Source organism: Anguilla anguilla, chromosome 5, assembly GCF_013347855.1.
Source record: "Anguilla anguilla isolate fAngAng1 chromosome 5, fAngAng1.pri, whole genome shotgun sequence".
Classification (NCBI taxonomy): domain Eukaryota; kingdom Metazoa; phylum Chordata; class Actinopteri; order Anguilliformes; family Anguillidae; genus Anguilla; species Anguilla anguilla.
In genome coordinates this window covers 36,165,800-36,182,448 of record NC_049205.1, presented here as the reverse complement: position 1 = coordinate 36,182,448, position 16,649 = coordinate 36,165,800, and the positions used below count along the sequence as shown (strand labels likewise).

The window sequence follows — 16,649 nt, the reverse complement described above, 5'->3', positions numbered from 1 at the left end:
AAATGTGGCAGTAAAGCAGCCAGCATTGGGGTGCTGAGTTCTGAGCTTAAAAAATATTTTTTACAGACCAAATTGCAAACTGGGGTCCCTTAGTGACTAGCTGATATATGTGTTTTTGTATTTATGTGTGTGGGATAGAACTTTCCCAACACTAAACAGTAAATGTAATACTCTCTGCAGAGGTCTTCATGCTGGTTTGTACTCAGACAGTCTGATAGGTCGGCGTTGAGCTGTACTTTGATAGGTCAGTGCTGTGCAGTACTCTGACAGGTCAATACTGTGCTGCACTCTTGACAGTTCAGTGCTGTGCTGTACTCTGATAGGTCAGTGCTGTGCTCTGCTCTGACAGGTCAATACTGTGCTATATTCTGAAAGGTCAATACTGTGCTGCACTCAGAAAGGTCTGTACTGTTTCCTCATACAGTAACTATTGGAGAGAATGCTCAGGCTACACCTTGATCAGAGCTCACACTGGCAAATCTCAAGGAAAGAACTCCTTAGATAAGCAAATACCTGACACTGAATCTCACTGTCCCCACAGACTACCTTCCTGTTCTTACAAAATAGAACAAAAATAGAATATAATACAACACTTACTCAGGGGTGTTAAAATGCCCAGACTGACAATTAGATTTGGAAATCTGCCAGGGCACCAGGATGTAAGTACCACAGTACATGTGAGTCACAGCCTTCCTTTAATGTGTCATCTTATCTCCTACATGTAGGCATTGGAAGACTGCCCATTATTGGCTCACCAACCAAAATATTTGGGCGAATTACTCTCTTACCCATTTTCACTCTAAATATCATAGTCATATTTGACAGTTTATTATAAACACATGGGCAGTGCACATGACATATTAGGAATTCATAAGCCACAATAATTAGTATGCATGAATCAAATTCACAGTTCATTTTCCCTATTGTCTGTGTTTAAGGCCAAAATAGATCTATTAAAAATGCTAAATTACCAAATACTAAATCATACGCCTTCCATGAATGTAAATACCCAGTTTCTAAAATTAATGTTAATGGATCTATTATTGTGATTTATGGCCTATTCACATTTTAATTCACATTTTCACCTGAATATTTCAGAGTATTTCCCATAACAAATTTGTTGTGATGTGTTGCCATGTGCCTGAAAAGCTTCACACTGTAAAAACACAGCGCACGTCTGCAATTGTAATCACCATCAATCCAGCGAGGCTAATTCCTTTGCCTCTTTTCCACAGTGAGATAATTCTAACATTGGATGTAGCGCATGTTGCTTTTCTCAAATTGCTCTTTCACAGTAAAATATCGCCACGCATGATTTTTAAAAATGTATTTTTAGGCTAGCGTTTCATTTTTTCCTAGAGCATAACTTACTGAGGCTGACAACAACAAAAATACAAGCACCAACGGGACTTGCATTAGCCTGTGCAAATCCTTAAACCACATAAATGTCAGGAACATAACATGTAGCCTCAGTGTTGGAAATCCCAGCAGAATGCTCAACACAAACCCCAATAAGAATTCAGAATGCCCCTCTCTCATGCATGGACAGTGCCAGAACTGTGTTCCAGACTTGTACTCAAGATAAACTGAATGCTCAGGCATACAGTCCTGCTGAAAACTCCAGCGAAGACCAGCTGGGATTCTAAGCTGGTTTACGATGGTCTGAGGTGTGTTTTCGACACTTCTAGCCAGACTGTGGCTGGTCAAAGTTGGTCACTAGGTGGACAAAGCTGTTCAAAGCTGGTTGAACTGGGACAGTTAGCTGGTGGTCAAAATGATATACTAGCTGACAACGTAAGCTGGTTAGTTGGTGACCAACTGATTGACCGACTAAAAGCATAAAAAAACACAGCATAGATGGCGGGGGGTGGGGGGTGGGGGAGGCAGTGTGTGCAAGTCGGCATTATTGGGGTTGGAGGGCGCGGTGGGGGGTTGAGCTGATGAAGTAACTGGAGGCGTATCTGGTGGCATATTGACCGAATCTGGTGCTCCCCCTGGTCTGGACACAAATCCTGTCCATTGCAGTGGTGACTGCACGTGGAGGCCCCCCCGGGTCGGGCATGCAATAATTCGCCCCAGCATCATCCAGGGAGGGGGGATTTCAACAGGGAGGACATTCCCTGCCTCACTGAGAAACAGCGACCCCTTCTGGTCGACAGGAAGCAACAGCTATTCATTCCTCTGGCAAGTCTTCTAAAAGCCCTCCAGGGCGTTTGTGCCAACGCGTACCCTCACAAATTGATGAAGGATGTTTCAGCAGTGGGCAGCAATTACAGTGAGCATTCCAGTTTTGGCTGGCCAACGGTGAATGAAAGACAGCAAAAAAGAATAGCAGAAGACATGAATTCTGCAGAAGAATGAATGTGGTGTGGACAAGTGGGACGAGGGAGGGAGGGGTGGGGGCGTTTTTCCGTTTGAAGATGATGAACAGATGACTTAGGGATTTCCCCTCAACCTTAGAATTCTCTAGGGGGAAGTTTCTTTTCTCTCTCTCTCTCTCTCTCTCTCTCCATATGGGTCTGTCATCTGCTGGTTCAACACACGGCGCAGTGCGAGACATTACCTCCGTTCAGTCATGGGAAGTGCTTTACTCTCAACCTTAGCACAGCTGCTAAGTACCGCGATGCAGAGTATAGTTATTAAGCTCAACACTGTGATGGATATTGCATACAGCTGCAGATAGTGTACTTTGATATTGAGTGCAGTTATCTGAATAGAGTTGGTAATTATAACAGATAAAAAGTATAGCCACAGAGATGCTGTAGTATGACTGTATTGGTCACTATAGTTATATGTACAGTGATAGACATTGCTACAATGGTACAGTACATTGGCAGAGGTGGTTAATGTGCAGTACAGTCACAGAGAGGTTTTTTTTAGTGCTGGGTACAGTTCTTACAGGCCCTAGCTCGTCCATTCCACATGAAGCTTTTTATTGGGAAGTGCTCATCATGCATGACTGGCACAGTCATTCCAAGGTAGTAAAGAAGATGAATCTTTTCTTTGGAGGTATGGTACATATATTTCTTAAAATGAATCACAGACAGTCTGGCACCCCGTCCTCCAAAACATACCTCAGAAGGAAAAAGAACAAAATCTAAATGAAAGTATTGGGGCACAGGGAAAATGAAGGTGGGGGGTTGGGGGGGGGGTAAGTACCAGTCAACCAACTTCCCTATTATCAGTCCTCTCAAATTCAAATTCAAAATCAAGTGGAATGAAAGACATTTGCAGTTTACAAAGCATGAAACCATTCACATCAAGAACTCAATAACATATATTAAGAATATTAGCATTAGCAAACATGGTGATTATGATCCTGATAACAATAAAAATGCAAGTAACAATAATGCAATTGCAGAAAAAGTATCTTCATCAACATGATGCACACACCTCTGTCTTTCATGCACCCCCCCCCCCCCCCGCCACCCACACACGCAGCCGCACCACTACTGTAAAGCAATGCCACGAGAGCATGAGACTGCACCCCACACACCCCCACCCCTGACCCATGCCTTCCAACTCCAACAACCCCAACTTACACGCGCTGACCTGCCCCTCATGCCTTTAACTCATACACAGACACCCCCACCCCCATCCCGACCCTAAATCACAGAGTGACCCTCCCCACAAGTTTAACAGCAACCCCCCCATAGTCATTTAGCTACTTAAGAGCTGCCAAACTAAGACACATGAACATTCTGATTGTGACAACATGGCAAAACACACACACACACACACACTGACATGCAGACACACACGCACACCCTCACATGCAGACACGCACACACACACACACACACACACACACGCACACACTCACGTGCAGACACAAACATGCAGACAGACACAGACTTTCCAGCTGACAGTAAGAAAATGTGCACACGCAAGCACACTGATTTCTGCAGTGGGAGGAAGCAAACAGAGAGGTAACGTTCTCTCCTCTTACCTTGGAAGCTGTTCACTGTTTCCTGACTCCAAAGTGCCTCTCTCTCGCTCTCTCTCTCTGTCTCTCTCTCATCCTGTCCTTATGGTGCGGTTTGTCTTGTGCACAGCTCCAGAGAAGGGGGGATGAAGGAGGAGAGCAGTCCTCCACAGGCTCACAAAAACACCCCAAAGGAGAGGCAGGGCTGGAGCTTCTGACTTTCCTCACAGTCTCCCTCTGTCTCCTGCTTCCTTTCTTCCCCTCTCTCAATCCCTCTCTCCCTCCCTCTCAATCCGTACCTCCCCTATTCTCTTTCTCCCTCCTGCCCTCTCCTTTCTCGTCCTCCCATTCTCTCCCTCTCTTCTCCCTCTCCCTCCCCCTTTCTCTCTCTTGTCTTCCACCCCTCTCTCCCCTCTTTCCTTCTCTCTGCTCCTCTCCCTCTCCCTCTCTCTCACTCACTCTCTCTGTAGGGTAGAGTAAAGCTGAGTAGAGAGCACACCTGCCTGAATCTGATTAAGGTGGGACGATTCCTGGTCAAATGGAATTTCCCCCCCCCACCCCCCTTTCCTGATGTCATCATGCCATTAGCTTTCTCTTCCTCCTGGTTTAACCCTTCAGACAGACATGACTGTTTTTCCATCTGCATTCTGAAGGGCCTGTCTCTCCACTGTCACCACTGATTTCAGCCTTGAGCAGTCTGAGCACTGCTACCACACCGGCTGTCTTTATACGCTATCAAACTAGACTTTGAAAAAGCCTGAACACTCGCAGATATATGAATATTCGCAGAAGTGGATTACAAGCTGAATATGCAAAAAAGTGGATAATATTCAAATATTCTAAAGGAATGGGCAAATTTGTGTGAAGAAAATGTGTTCATAAATCTTTCTAATTTTTCAATAATGGAAATTTTTAGTACAAAAACAACAATATGATATATCATGGTGGCTAAACCCACCAATCCCAATTCATCAGCCACTCAACTGAGAGATACAAAGAATGAAAATTATGTTAATGTATTCTACAAGTCCTTCACATTTTTTTGTGTGAAAAACAGCCTTCAACTCAAATGAAGTTCCTATTTGCATGATTTTGCCCCCATTTTGAGAGTATAGACTGGATATGTTCCAATGCCTGTCCAATCGACCAATAAGGGTCATCCGTGAGTCGTGATGCCGTAATCCCGGCCGAATTAAAATCTCCTATCCCTTGGCAATGTTAGAACCAACTGTACGTTGGCCTGAGGGGCTGCCAGCCACGGTCAGCGCTGGTACGGATTTGAAACCAGACTGTCGGGCCCATCCATACACTTGAACAGTGCTTTAACATGATGAACCACCCAGCATCTAAAATTGCTAAAAGTTGCTAAAAGTTAAAACAGTAGTGCTCATATTTGAAGTGGCTATCCACTTGGATTTGGGGACATGTGTGGTACCTGGTGTTCACAAAAGCTTTCACACTCCAAATACCTGAGATCTATTCAAAAATCTATTACTGGGAGCACATCAAGTGTCCATTTTTCTGAGAATATAATCCAACAGTATCGTATTTTGGAGAAAGAAGACTGCCTAGAGACAACAAACAATGTTGTCTTACCCAGTAATATTGGGAAACATATCAAACCTAATTTCAAAGATGCTTTTTGGATTTTTGGTGCTTGCTTTCTTGAATCTGGCATGCAAGTTTCTGTGCGTGCGTCATCACATTTGAATACTTGGCGGAAGTGTCACACCCGACAATGCCAGTAGAAAATAGCATATATAGAGGAGCATTACAGAACACAAACACATTGAATCAATATTGCTGGGGAAAAAATTAAGGATAGACACTTCAATTAAAAAATTATGAATGAATGCAATAAAACTAAACTGTTCATACAGCATCTGGAAAAATAACATTACTGTATACAAGCTGCTTTGGAAGATAATTATGCACGCAAGGCGAATATGGAATATGTTTAGAAAACACACTTTGGACTCAACAGAACATGTTTAAGCAGGCACATAAGTCTGAATAGGGTTCTATAAGTATGTATCATAGTTTCACTGAACTCAAGAAAAAGAGAGGCAACAATGTTTGTGGATATGCCAACACTAATGGAGAACAGTGGCTGTAAGTTGTAGAAAGATTATAGTTCCTTGGAAGATTCATGTATACCTGTTCAAGCAATCTTAAGGTATGAATATTTATGTGACTATCCACACAGCAGGCAGGCATGAAGCAAAACAGAAATCTTGAGAGATAGCTCAAAAGCAAACAAACTAACTGTTTGCCTAATCCATCTATTTGATGTCAGAAAGTGTGGCATACTACTTCATAAGTATGCATGAGGTAACACCGTGTACAATGACACTACTGTAATACAAAATAATTTTCCTAAAGATTTACTCATTCAATAAACAGAAAAGTCCTTGTGACTTTGAAAACAGGCAGAAAAACATCCCACTGATTCCCATTAAAAACAAAATACTACTTTCTCTGCATAATTTTGCAGTTCTCACGGACAGAAAAACCAGCCAATTGGCAGTCTCAACTCCGCCTCTTCCAATATAGCACAAACTCGCTTTAAGAAGTCACAACCTAGATTTTCACAACATGCATTTTTTAGTATTTGTTAATAGCAACTTTGGGCATTGTAGCGATAATTATTTATAACATTTTTTTCCATTTCTTTTTCTGCCTCATTTTCAGTTCTCACAGTTTGGAACTCTCTCAGCAGTCTGCCTGGGGAACCATGCAGTCAGTGGGCTACTGGTTTAGTAGGCCCAAGCAGCATGGTCTACCAGAGGAGTACCCTGCCACAGTGCATTATGGGAAACCATGCGCCACTGTCATTGTTTACAGCTGGCAATCGCATGGTCATGATTTGACGCAAGACCATGAGGCACCTCTCCTTGCGTTCACTAGATGCATCGCCTGACACCACCACCACCCCCCCCCCCCCAAACCAAAAATAAAACAAATACATCGTTTAAAATCTTCAAAAGAATAAAACCTCGCCTCTGCCCTCTGAAGAACCATTGAGCCAGATCTCAATGTTACAATTACGGCGACCGACGCCTGGAGAAGGAATCGCGGAGTGTGGAAAGTGGGTATCAGAGCCGAGACCACGGGCTCTGACTCATGTGCCGCGGTCACCCCCTGCCGTAGATAACCTTTCAGATGAGTCACGCTCCCCGCGCCTGGGAAAGAGGGCTGCGGAGTGAGCAAGGGCCCGAGATGTTTGGGACGGGGGGGGGGCGGGGGGGGGGGGGGTGGGGGCGGGGGGAAGCCGACGAGCTTTCCTGTAAACAACCGCATGAGTTAAGGCTTGAATCAAGGGCGAAAAAAATCCTGTTTGCTTACGAAAGACGACCCGTGAGTCACGAGCGGGCCGCCCGTCTGAGGGTTTCTCATTTTCTCATCGATCAAGGCCCCTCCCTCGCGGACGGCCCAGAGGTCCGCAGAAATCCGCGGACCACACCGAGATCGGTTGACCTCGCTCGGTGCTGAAGGATGGCTAAGATGGAGAACAATGTTCAGAATCCAGCTCGTTTACGCTGTGACGCAACTACTAATGCATTTCCTTCTATTTCCTTTGTCTAAATTTTGTGTCCAGCTGCATTTTTACACTTGATCCATGAGAGAATGCAGATTAGTAACTATTTCACATGAGGCTTCGTGAGTTTTGATTCAGTGAACCGCTCTCGTGTGTATACGAACATATTTTCGCCATTTCTTCCCTGTTGTTTCTTAGTTTTTTTTTCATTTTATGTAATTCCCATTTACAGTTGTGGGGCCTGAAGTCCCCTGACAATTCAAGCAGAGCCTTCAGACGTATGTACCGCCCCTTGCCCCTCTGTTTCCCTCTGCAGTCCAGCATCCCCCATCAGATGAGCGACCGTCATGCGCAGCTGCTGCAGACAGACTGCAGACAGACTGCAGACAGGCCGAGGGCGCCCATCGACCGCGTGAGTCAGTCTTCTACAAAGGGGCGGGGGTCACCCTGCAGAACAAGAGCGTGGCTTTTGGTAATTAGGCCAGACTGTGCCATTGCTACATACCACAGTCAGTAACGGCACACTCTGGTTTCAATTCTGGACCAGGGGTAAGGACCACTGGACCAGCGTTTCAGCTGGACAGGCCACACGTGAGGCCACAGTCGCAGGCTCGGGTAAACCATCTCATGTAAACATCTGCTTTTGTTTGAAGTAGAGTTCCTTTTTCCTTTTTTAGATGCAGATCTTATGGTCCCATCTCATAAAGTGGATTAATTACCCTTAGCCAGCAAGTTCTCTACTCAAAACAGCTTGTAAGTCCGATCCTAAAAGCTGACTCATATTCATTCACCCAGAGACACACACACACACACATACAGACTGCACAGGATTAGCCGGCTAATTTAGCTTGTTAGCGCATATTAGCAATGATTTGTTCCTCCCTGAACAGCTATATTTCACAGTTACATTACACTTGAATGCCACCTCTTATGCAATATAATCCCTTCACAGCCTCTGTGATGCAGTCAGCCATGGTAAAGAGTCCAGCAGTCATATGAACATATTCATACAACTTTCTGGCACAGCATATTGGTGAAAGAAATATTTTATGTAAATCACCTTGTAGGAAACATGGTCTTCAGTGACCAAAACCAAATCTTCCAGCAGTGAGCACTACAAGAGCTCTTTCTTTCAGGATGGAAAAATGGAACAATATAGTATCATACAATGCTTAATACAAAATTTATTTTCTTTTCTTATTTAGAATGCAACCATTTTAAAAAATGTGATTTGGATTGCATAGCGTCTTCAACTTTTCATCATAAACCAATTACAATATCACTCAAATACGACGCGCAGGTTTTCACCTTTGGCATTATGGGAATGCATGCACTTTTCTGCGCAAAAATGTAGCTGGGAATCGACGAAGACTTGGCAAAGAGTCTCGCAATGAGACAGAGGAAAAAGTTCTCCCGCCAGTCACACCTGCTGCCGTCCTACATCTCCCCGGGCGACAGGGGGCGAGACGCGGCACGCCGGCTGAGAGTCGGTCCAGACCTGCACACATTCACAACAAACAGCGGCGCTGCACGTGCTCAAAACACAGGCAGGCGTTGCACAAGCCCATGAAGGCGCTGTGCTAATGCACATGATGCATGCAGTCACTGTGCGCTCTCATAAGCGCACTGCCACTGCGCGGGGTCATAATCCCATGCTGTCCCTGCACACGCTCATAAACATACGCTGTCACTGCACAGTCATTCTGTAAATACACAGTTTAACAACATGCCGTCGTACAGTAAACACACACAGAACCATTGTAAATGCTCATGAGGCCATCACTGCACGCAGCCCTTATAAGTGTACACAATGCAAACTGCACTGCACACAGTCACAATGCACAGAGCCATTTACTGTGCATAATGTAAACAGTGACTGCACACAGTCATAAACACAGAGCCATTATAAATGTACACAATGAAAAACTGCACTGGACACAGTCACAATGCCCAGAGCCATTTACTGTGTATAATGTAAACAGTCCCTGCACATAATCATAAACACACAGAGCCATTTACTGTGCATAATGTAAACAGTCACTGCACACAGTCACAATGCCCAGAGCCATTTAATGTGCATAATGTAAACAGTCACTGCACACAGTCATAAACACAGAGCCATTATAAATGTACACAATGAAAAACTGCACTGCACACAGTCACAATGCCCAGAGCCATTTACTGTGTATAATGTAAACAGTCCCTGCATATAATCATAAACACACAGAGCCATTTAATGTGCATAATGTAAACAGTCACTGCACACAGTCACAATGCCCAGAGCCATTTACTGTGCATAATGTAAACAGTCACTGCACACAGTCACAATGCCCAGAGCCATTTAATGTGCATAATGTAAACAGTCACTGCACACAGTCATAAACACAGAGCCATTATAAATGTACACAATGAAAAACTGCACTGCACACAGTCACAATGCCCAGAGCCATTTACTGTGTATAATGTAAACAGTCACTGCACATAATCATAAACACACAGAGCCATTTATTGTGCTTAATGTAAACAATCACTGCACACAGTCATAAACACAGAGCCATTATAAATGTACACAATGAAAACTGCACTGCACACAGTCATAATGCCCAGAGCCATTTACTGTGTATAATGTAAACAGTCACTGCACATAATCATAAACACACAGAGCCATTTACTGTGCATAATGTAAACAGTCACTGCACACAGTCATAAACACAGAGCCATTATAAATGTACACAATGAAAAACTGCACTGCACACAATCAAATTTCACAAAGACATTTAATGTGCACAATGTAAACAGTCATAAACACAGTCATAAACACGCAGAGCCATTATAAATGTACACAATGAAAAACTGCACTGCACACAATCAAAATTCACAGAGCCATTTAATGTGCACAATGTAAACAGTCATAAACACAGTCATAAACACGCAGAGCCATTATAAATGTACACAATGCAAACTGCACTGCACACAGTCACAATGCCCAGAGCCATTTACTGTGTATAATGTAAACAGTCATGCACAGTACATCTTGTCTGGGGTAAGTGGTCCTTGTTTGGGATGTGTTTCACTTTCTGTAACACACTCACGTCAAGTGGTTTACTCCTTAAAGGCACTCACCAGGATTAGCAAGTTCAAGTATCAGCTATGCAATTAGCCAGCAATGACTGGGAGTCTGCAGTGGTTGAACACAACTGGCTTTGGTCAACCCAGAGCTGGGTGTGACTAAGGGCTGAAGTCTGCTCCTTCCGCGTACCACAGATTAATTACTCCCAAAGGCACGCCGATCACCCACAGTCTAGCAGCGATCATCAGAGAAATTCCTCTCCTCGGATCAACTCGAACATTCCTTTAGGACTCTGGCTGGCTATTAATGGGTGTTAAAGTCACTGGAACGCACACACACACTAAAACTGTCGCTCGTGTGGCACGGGACACGAGCTTCACACGAACACGAACAGGCGCGACCGAGGAAAGGCGTAAATCTAAGCAAGACGTTTCTCCAACAGGTGGTCACGGCATCAGGAGCGCAGATGTGACATCGCCGATGACAGCTCGCCGAGACACGGGGTCAGGACAAAAAAGGGACCGCAGGAGGTCTGAGCTTTCGACCGCACCGCGCTGACGCTGGGGGGTGGGGGGGGGGGGGGGTGGGGGGGGGGGGGGGGTGGGGGGGGGGGGGGATGCTCTCCGGGACAGAAAAGCAAGAGCAGCACGAGGTGGGCGTGTGACGAGCGGGTGGGCAAGAGGCCCGGTCGTAAGGATCATATGGCATCCAGACGCGCGCATGACGGCTTTAAGTCTGAACCTCAAAGCGTCAGAGCGCCGCGGAGCACGAACAATAGATGAGAGGAAGTCAGATCTCTGTTTTGATTTAAAACCTTGCAGTGTTTTCAGCACTCGCACCAGAGTCCCATGTGACTGACCACGGTCTCCATTTTTTTTCACTGAAACATTAAACTGCCATCTTTTCCCGCTGTCACGTCAGCCATGTTAGTGGAAATGGATGAGAGAGGACAGACACACTGAGACACAGATGGGGCGGTCATGGTCAGAGAGAGCGCAGGTAAGAAATGAACCGCGCAGCTATATGGAAATCTGGAGTAAATCCAGCATAATTTCACAGAGTGTTGAAGTCTAGCGAGCTGAACTCGACACCTGCTTCGCTTCAGAAATGATTCTGTGATGAATGACTCATCTGTTAATATTTTAACAGATAATTACCACCATTTAGCGGGCTTATTTTTGATCCTTTCCGCAAATGCAAACACAGCTGAAATTATATCATTAAACAAATGAAAATGTAACAAAAATATCTACCGAATGATAAATCATACAACCAAGATGACTGTTAGGAACTTTGAGCACACTGAAAGCAGACACTGTTGAATGCATAAAGTCAAGCTCTGCTCGCCCAATGCCTCTTAACTGATGAGCGACTTATCATTTTTTACCTGAGCCTTTGCTCTTGTTGTTCTTGAAACATGCACTTCAATACATTCAGCGTTCCATAAATGACCACGTCATTCAAGTCTGCTAAGTAAATGAACTAATAATTAAAATACCGAAGTACAATTATGTAAAACTGAAATTTGAGTCAAAAGCAGGCCATACAGTCTATTGCTTCAACTGAAATATGCATTATGAAGTAATGCAGCCAAACCCATGCTTGAAATTGAAAAATATTGAAAATATATTTTAATATATTTATAACATGTGGTTCTTCCCAATATCCAGGGAAAAAAAAACAGAAAGAAAACACTGGCTCAACTTCAAAACTTAGTGAACGTCCGTAGTTATATAAAGCACAAAAAGACAGTTTATCTAACAATGCTACCATATGTGTTCAGACGGAGGACAGAAATCCTTTATTCAGAGTGACGTTCAGGTCCAGATCAGTTCAGTCTAAAATCCGTAGGTCAGAAAGGCCTGGTCTGGTACCAACGGGCTGAGCCAGAACTCTGGAAGGCTGACTCCAGAAAGGAGGCATACTGGAGAGGGACATGATTGGCTGGCAGGGACACTGGGCTAAATCTGGATCGTGGAGAAGGGGACCACAGACCACAGCACCATACAATTATCCCAAACAGGACCTGCAGGCCAACCTCTCCCCAATAAAGCACAGCCACACACAACAATACCCAGCGATACGCAACAACACGTGACCACATGGTGCACTAGAGCGCATAAATACACAGAAACACACACAATAGCAAAAAAAGGAGTCAGTGCTAACACAACCAAGCATAACAATACACAGCCACACAAAGCAACACACGACTAAAGATAGCATTGCAAAGCAAGACCTAACCGCTCAACGCTTTGACAAGCATGACAACGGCCAAAAACGCGCAAAAAAACGCAACAGCACTGAACCACACATGACACGTTAACGTGAGCCCTCTTGCTGTACTGGAGTCAAAGGAGATTTAAGAAAACTTAATCTGATCACTTCTCTCTCTGCTCTCCAACAATTCGTATAGCTATCGTCCTTCGTTGTGCAGAAAGATGTGGTTCATCGGAGCCAGAGGATCACAAAACCAGGCAAAGACAAATCACACAGCATCCCTATTATAAATGGTGTCCCAACTTTATCCATATAAGCATAAATCAAGCACATCACACTTTCTACACATAGAACACAGCTAGTGCATATTGCAGAACGCAACTTGTACATATTGCAGAACACAGCTTGCACATATTGCAGCACACAGCTAGCGCACATTGCAGAACACAGCTAGTGCACATTGCAGAACACAGCAAGTGCATATTGCAGGACACAGCTTGTGCACATTGCAGAACTCAGCTAGTGTATATTCCAGAACACAGCTTGTGCATATTGCAGAAACCAGCTTCTGCATATTGCAGACCACAGCTAGGTTATCGACTCCTCACATTTTACAGACAGCATCCAGAACACAGAATTCCTTGCTGCCTGTCAGAGAGGCAGGCAGATGAGCGATGAGTTGCAGGGCATGTGCATGAGCGTTGTTTGTGCCAAGCACTGCCATTCCCGACCTGACACAGAACACACCTGAGGCGAACTCATCTTTCAGAGTGCGAGGAAAATGTTTTATCTGCAAGACATACCATGCACATTGATCAATATGCTTCTATTCATCATGCTGGCAAAATCCCAAAAATAACTGTATTTTTGTGTCAACTGTATGAAGATCCACACATGACCTCCAGCAACTGTCCTCACTTCTTCTCGATTCCTCAAAACTCAAAGGATAAGAAAGACACATTTCTAGGGGGAATACAAGATCTTACATACCGAAAAAGTTACAGAGAACCCATATACTGTAAGGTATAAACCTAACCCTCTGCATTTGCTTAGGTATTCACGTTTACAAAAAGCATGTGGCAGTTTTTCCCCAAGCTACTGTGTATAATTTTGACCAGCATTTTACCCATTTATTGTGCTGGACATTTACAGCTGAACTGAACCTGAATTCTCTACGTTACAAGCTCAGTTTGCTTACCATTATACCACTACATGCCCAACTGCTCTTTTTTTGGAGGAAATCCTATATAGTGCTCCATGCAAAAACTACTTTCTATGTTACAAAACTCCTGTGTGGTTAAACAAATCTTGCCTGTGAATCATACTGTATATTTTCACTTGCAATCCAATGCTAAATCTGTGTTTGGGAACCTTTGTGTTCATACCCAATTTTTTTTAAAGAGACTTGAAATTGAAAGGTTTGTACAAGAGGAGGACACTTAGTGAGTGTTACGAGTTTGTCTGTCATCTCTAAAGAGAGGAGGGGGTGGAGAAGGGAGTCAATCCACCTCCCACTCATAAATCTCAATGGAATCTTGCAGTACACTACGACTATTTCCCAACTTAACCCCAATTTTCCAGCACAACCTGGCCTAAGTCCAGAATGAAAACCGAACCCCATTTCTACAACACCACTGGACTCCAATCCAATATGGAGTGCCAAATAAAGAACTAATCTGACATCAATTATACAAAATATTCCTTACTACACAACACAACCCAGTTTCCACGTAATGTGGCAACACTAATCATAATATTCAAATTGAACCCCCTAATATATAACACAGCATCCTTACTGCGGATGTGTCTACTTGGACATTAGTAATTCCTGTCTGGAATACCAAGCTGTGTTTTGAGAAAGATTAACATCCCAGCATCTTGACTCATTATCTCTACTATCCAAATGATGACTGACCACAAGGTATATCACCGCTCACTGACTTTTGGTAGATTGGTCACACTGCTCCATTCATCCCACCACCGCAGTGATAACCAGCCGCAGGACTTATTTCAGAATGGAACAGATCCATCATTTGAAACGTGCATTGAACACATGGATTTCCATTCCTAAACCAAACAATAGGCACATGTGTCTACAAGAGGTGACTGAAAAGCCAGCAATGGCTGGGTGTTTTAATGTTTGACCCCTTCATCAAAAAGAAAATAAAAACAAGTTGGAAAATAATGGCTAAAGCAGAATTAACAATTCATTAAAAACAGAGCTCAGGAAGAAAGCCCTGAGGTCCGTGACATGGCTTGCGTTATGGATGTCTTTGAACAGCCAAAGCAGTGCCAAAATAATATGGAAGCACACACGGCAAAGGATTGGATTGCTTGGCAAAGCAATTCTCCCAAACAAAATTGTGTGTTTCTGAACTTACATTAACGTGACTGTACTTTATAAAGCAGAAAGCTGTTTGAGCCCAGCTCAGGCCCCGGTTCGTTCATACGGTACCTTTGGAAACGCTCGGTACCGTTTCCTCCCGTTTCAGAACCCGTCTTAAAGACTGCGGCCCTCTTCCTCTCCCTTTCTTCTTCCCTCTCTAGCTTTCTTCCTTTCTTCCTCTCATTCTTCCACACAGTTTACCACTTCTGTGGATATCTTCAGATGACAGATGAGAAGAAGAGTAGTTCTGCCTAGTTCATGGTTGTGGAATGTCAGTTGTCTGTATAGCCGGAGCAGCATGTGATAACACATAGGGCACACAGCCAATGCGCTTTCTGACGTGACAGTGTCCATTAACTACTGTCGGTTGGATAGAGTGCACCTCCAGGTTATATATATATTAGTTCTTGGAATCTTCATCGTTCTTACATGGTTATTTCTGCAACTCCCGGCCTTGATTGTGAAACAGGCGCAATACAAAATGGATCTGTGAGAGCCATCCCGTTGAGTGAATGAGCAGCTAAAGATTCGGCTTGTCAACAGTGCTGGCCCATGCAAAATACCAAATGGACTAAAAAAACACTAACACACAGACCAAGTTTCATGTTTCTTGTACATGAGAAAAATTACTTTCTGGCAACAGAATCAAACTGAAGTGTCTCGGAAACTACCAACACCGGCGATGGCGAACGTGCCAATTAACTACCACTCACAGAGGTAAGGTGTTCATTTTCACTCTTTCAACGGTGACACACTTGCCTAACACAGCACTTAAGATTTAAAAAGAAGATGGAGCATCTGCACAGATAGGGTGTAGGACAAACACTGCTTGAATTCCAGCCCTGGGCATCTCCCACCTTCTGAAAGTGAAGCTGCAGTCTCTGGACGTTTCTGTGCTTTTCAAACAGGTGGGAAGATTCCCGCTGCCCCCAAAAGGCAGGGTCAGAGTCAGGGTTCAGGCAGCACAGTGGGTTAGTGTTGTTGGTGTTGAAGCCATCAAAAACCAAAGCTGGGGTGGTGACTCATGATGGGATGTTCCTCTGATGATCCATCAGATGTGTCAGTGTCCGTGTCTGTACTGAGAAACCGGAACGCACTGAAAGCAACTGCCAGACCCAGAGGCTGAATGCACTTTAAAATGTTCAAAATACAAGCAGCTGTTTTGATGATTAATTAGGATAATGCAATCTATGAAACCAATCATAACACTATGAGATGATTTTCATTATTGTCACCACACTGTATTTCATAAAATCCCAATAGCAGCTGCTGTTCATTAAAAGAGATTCACATGTTTTGCATTTTCATGAACCCAAATGAACTTGGATCTGCAGAATTTTTTTAAAAACAATAGCTAATAGCTTAATATGAACTCACCTGATGCAAGTGCGGAACAAAACTAAAAGCTGCCTTTCAGTTTGTCGAACGTCATCAGAAGTGAGAGAGTGAGAAAGGTGTGAGTAGAGAGTGAACAATGGCACAATGGCTTTTATTATTAAATGTCAGAGGT

At 43.9% G+C, this 16,649-nt stretch overlaps 1 protein-coding gene across 2 annotated transcripts in view; it reads right to left on the bottom strand.

Moving 5' to 3' along the window:
* The window catches only part of LOC118228126 (zinc finger protein 469), a 211,904-nt gene that overhangs the window by 81,776 nt on the left and 113,479 nt on the right, over positions 1–16,649 (bottom strand). The window contains exon 1 of one of the 2 annotated variants that reach the window (XM_035419440.1): positions 3,950–4,192. The exons of the other annotated variant lie outside the window; for it this stretch is intronic. The gene's annotated coding sequence lies outside the window, so the exon portion shown is untranslated. Of the gene's footprint in view, positions 1–3,949; positions 4,193–16,649 lie in introns of those variants that run through there. 2 annotated transcript variants of the gene reach the window in all.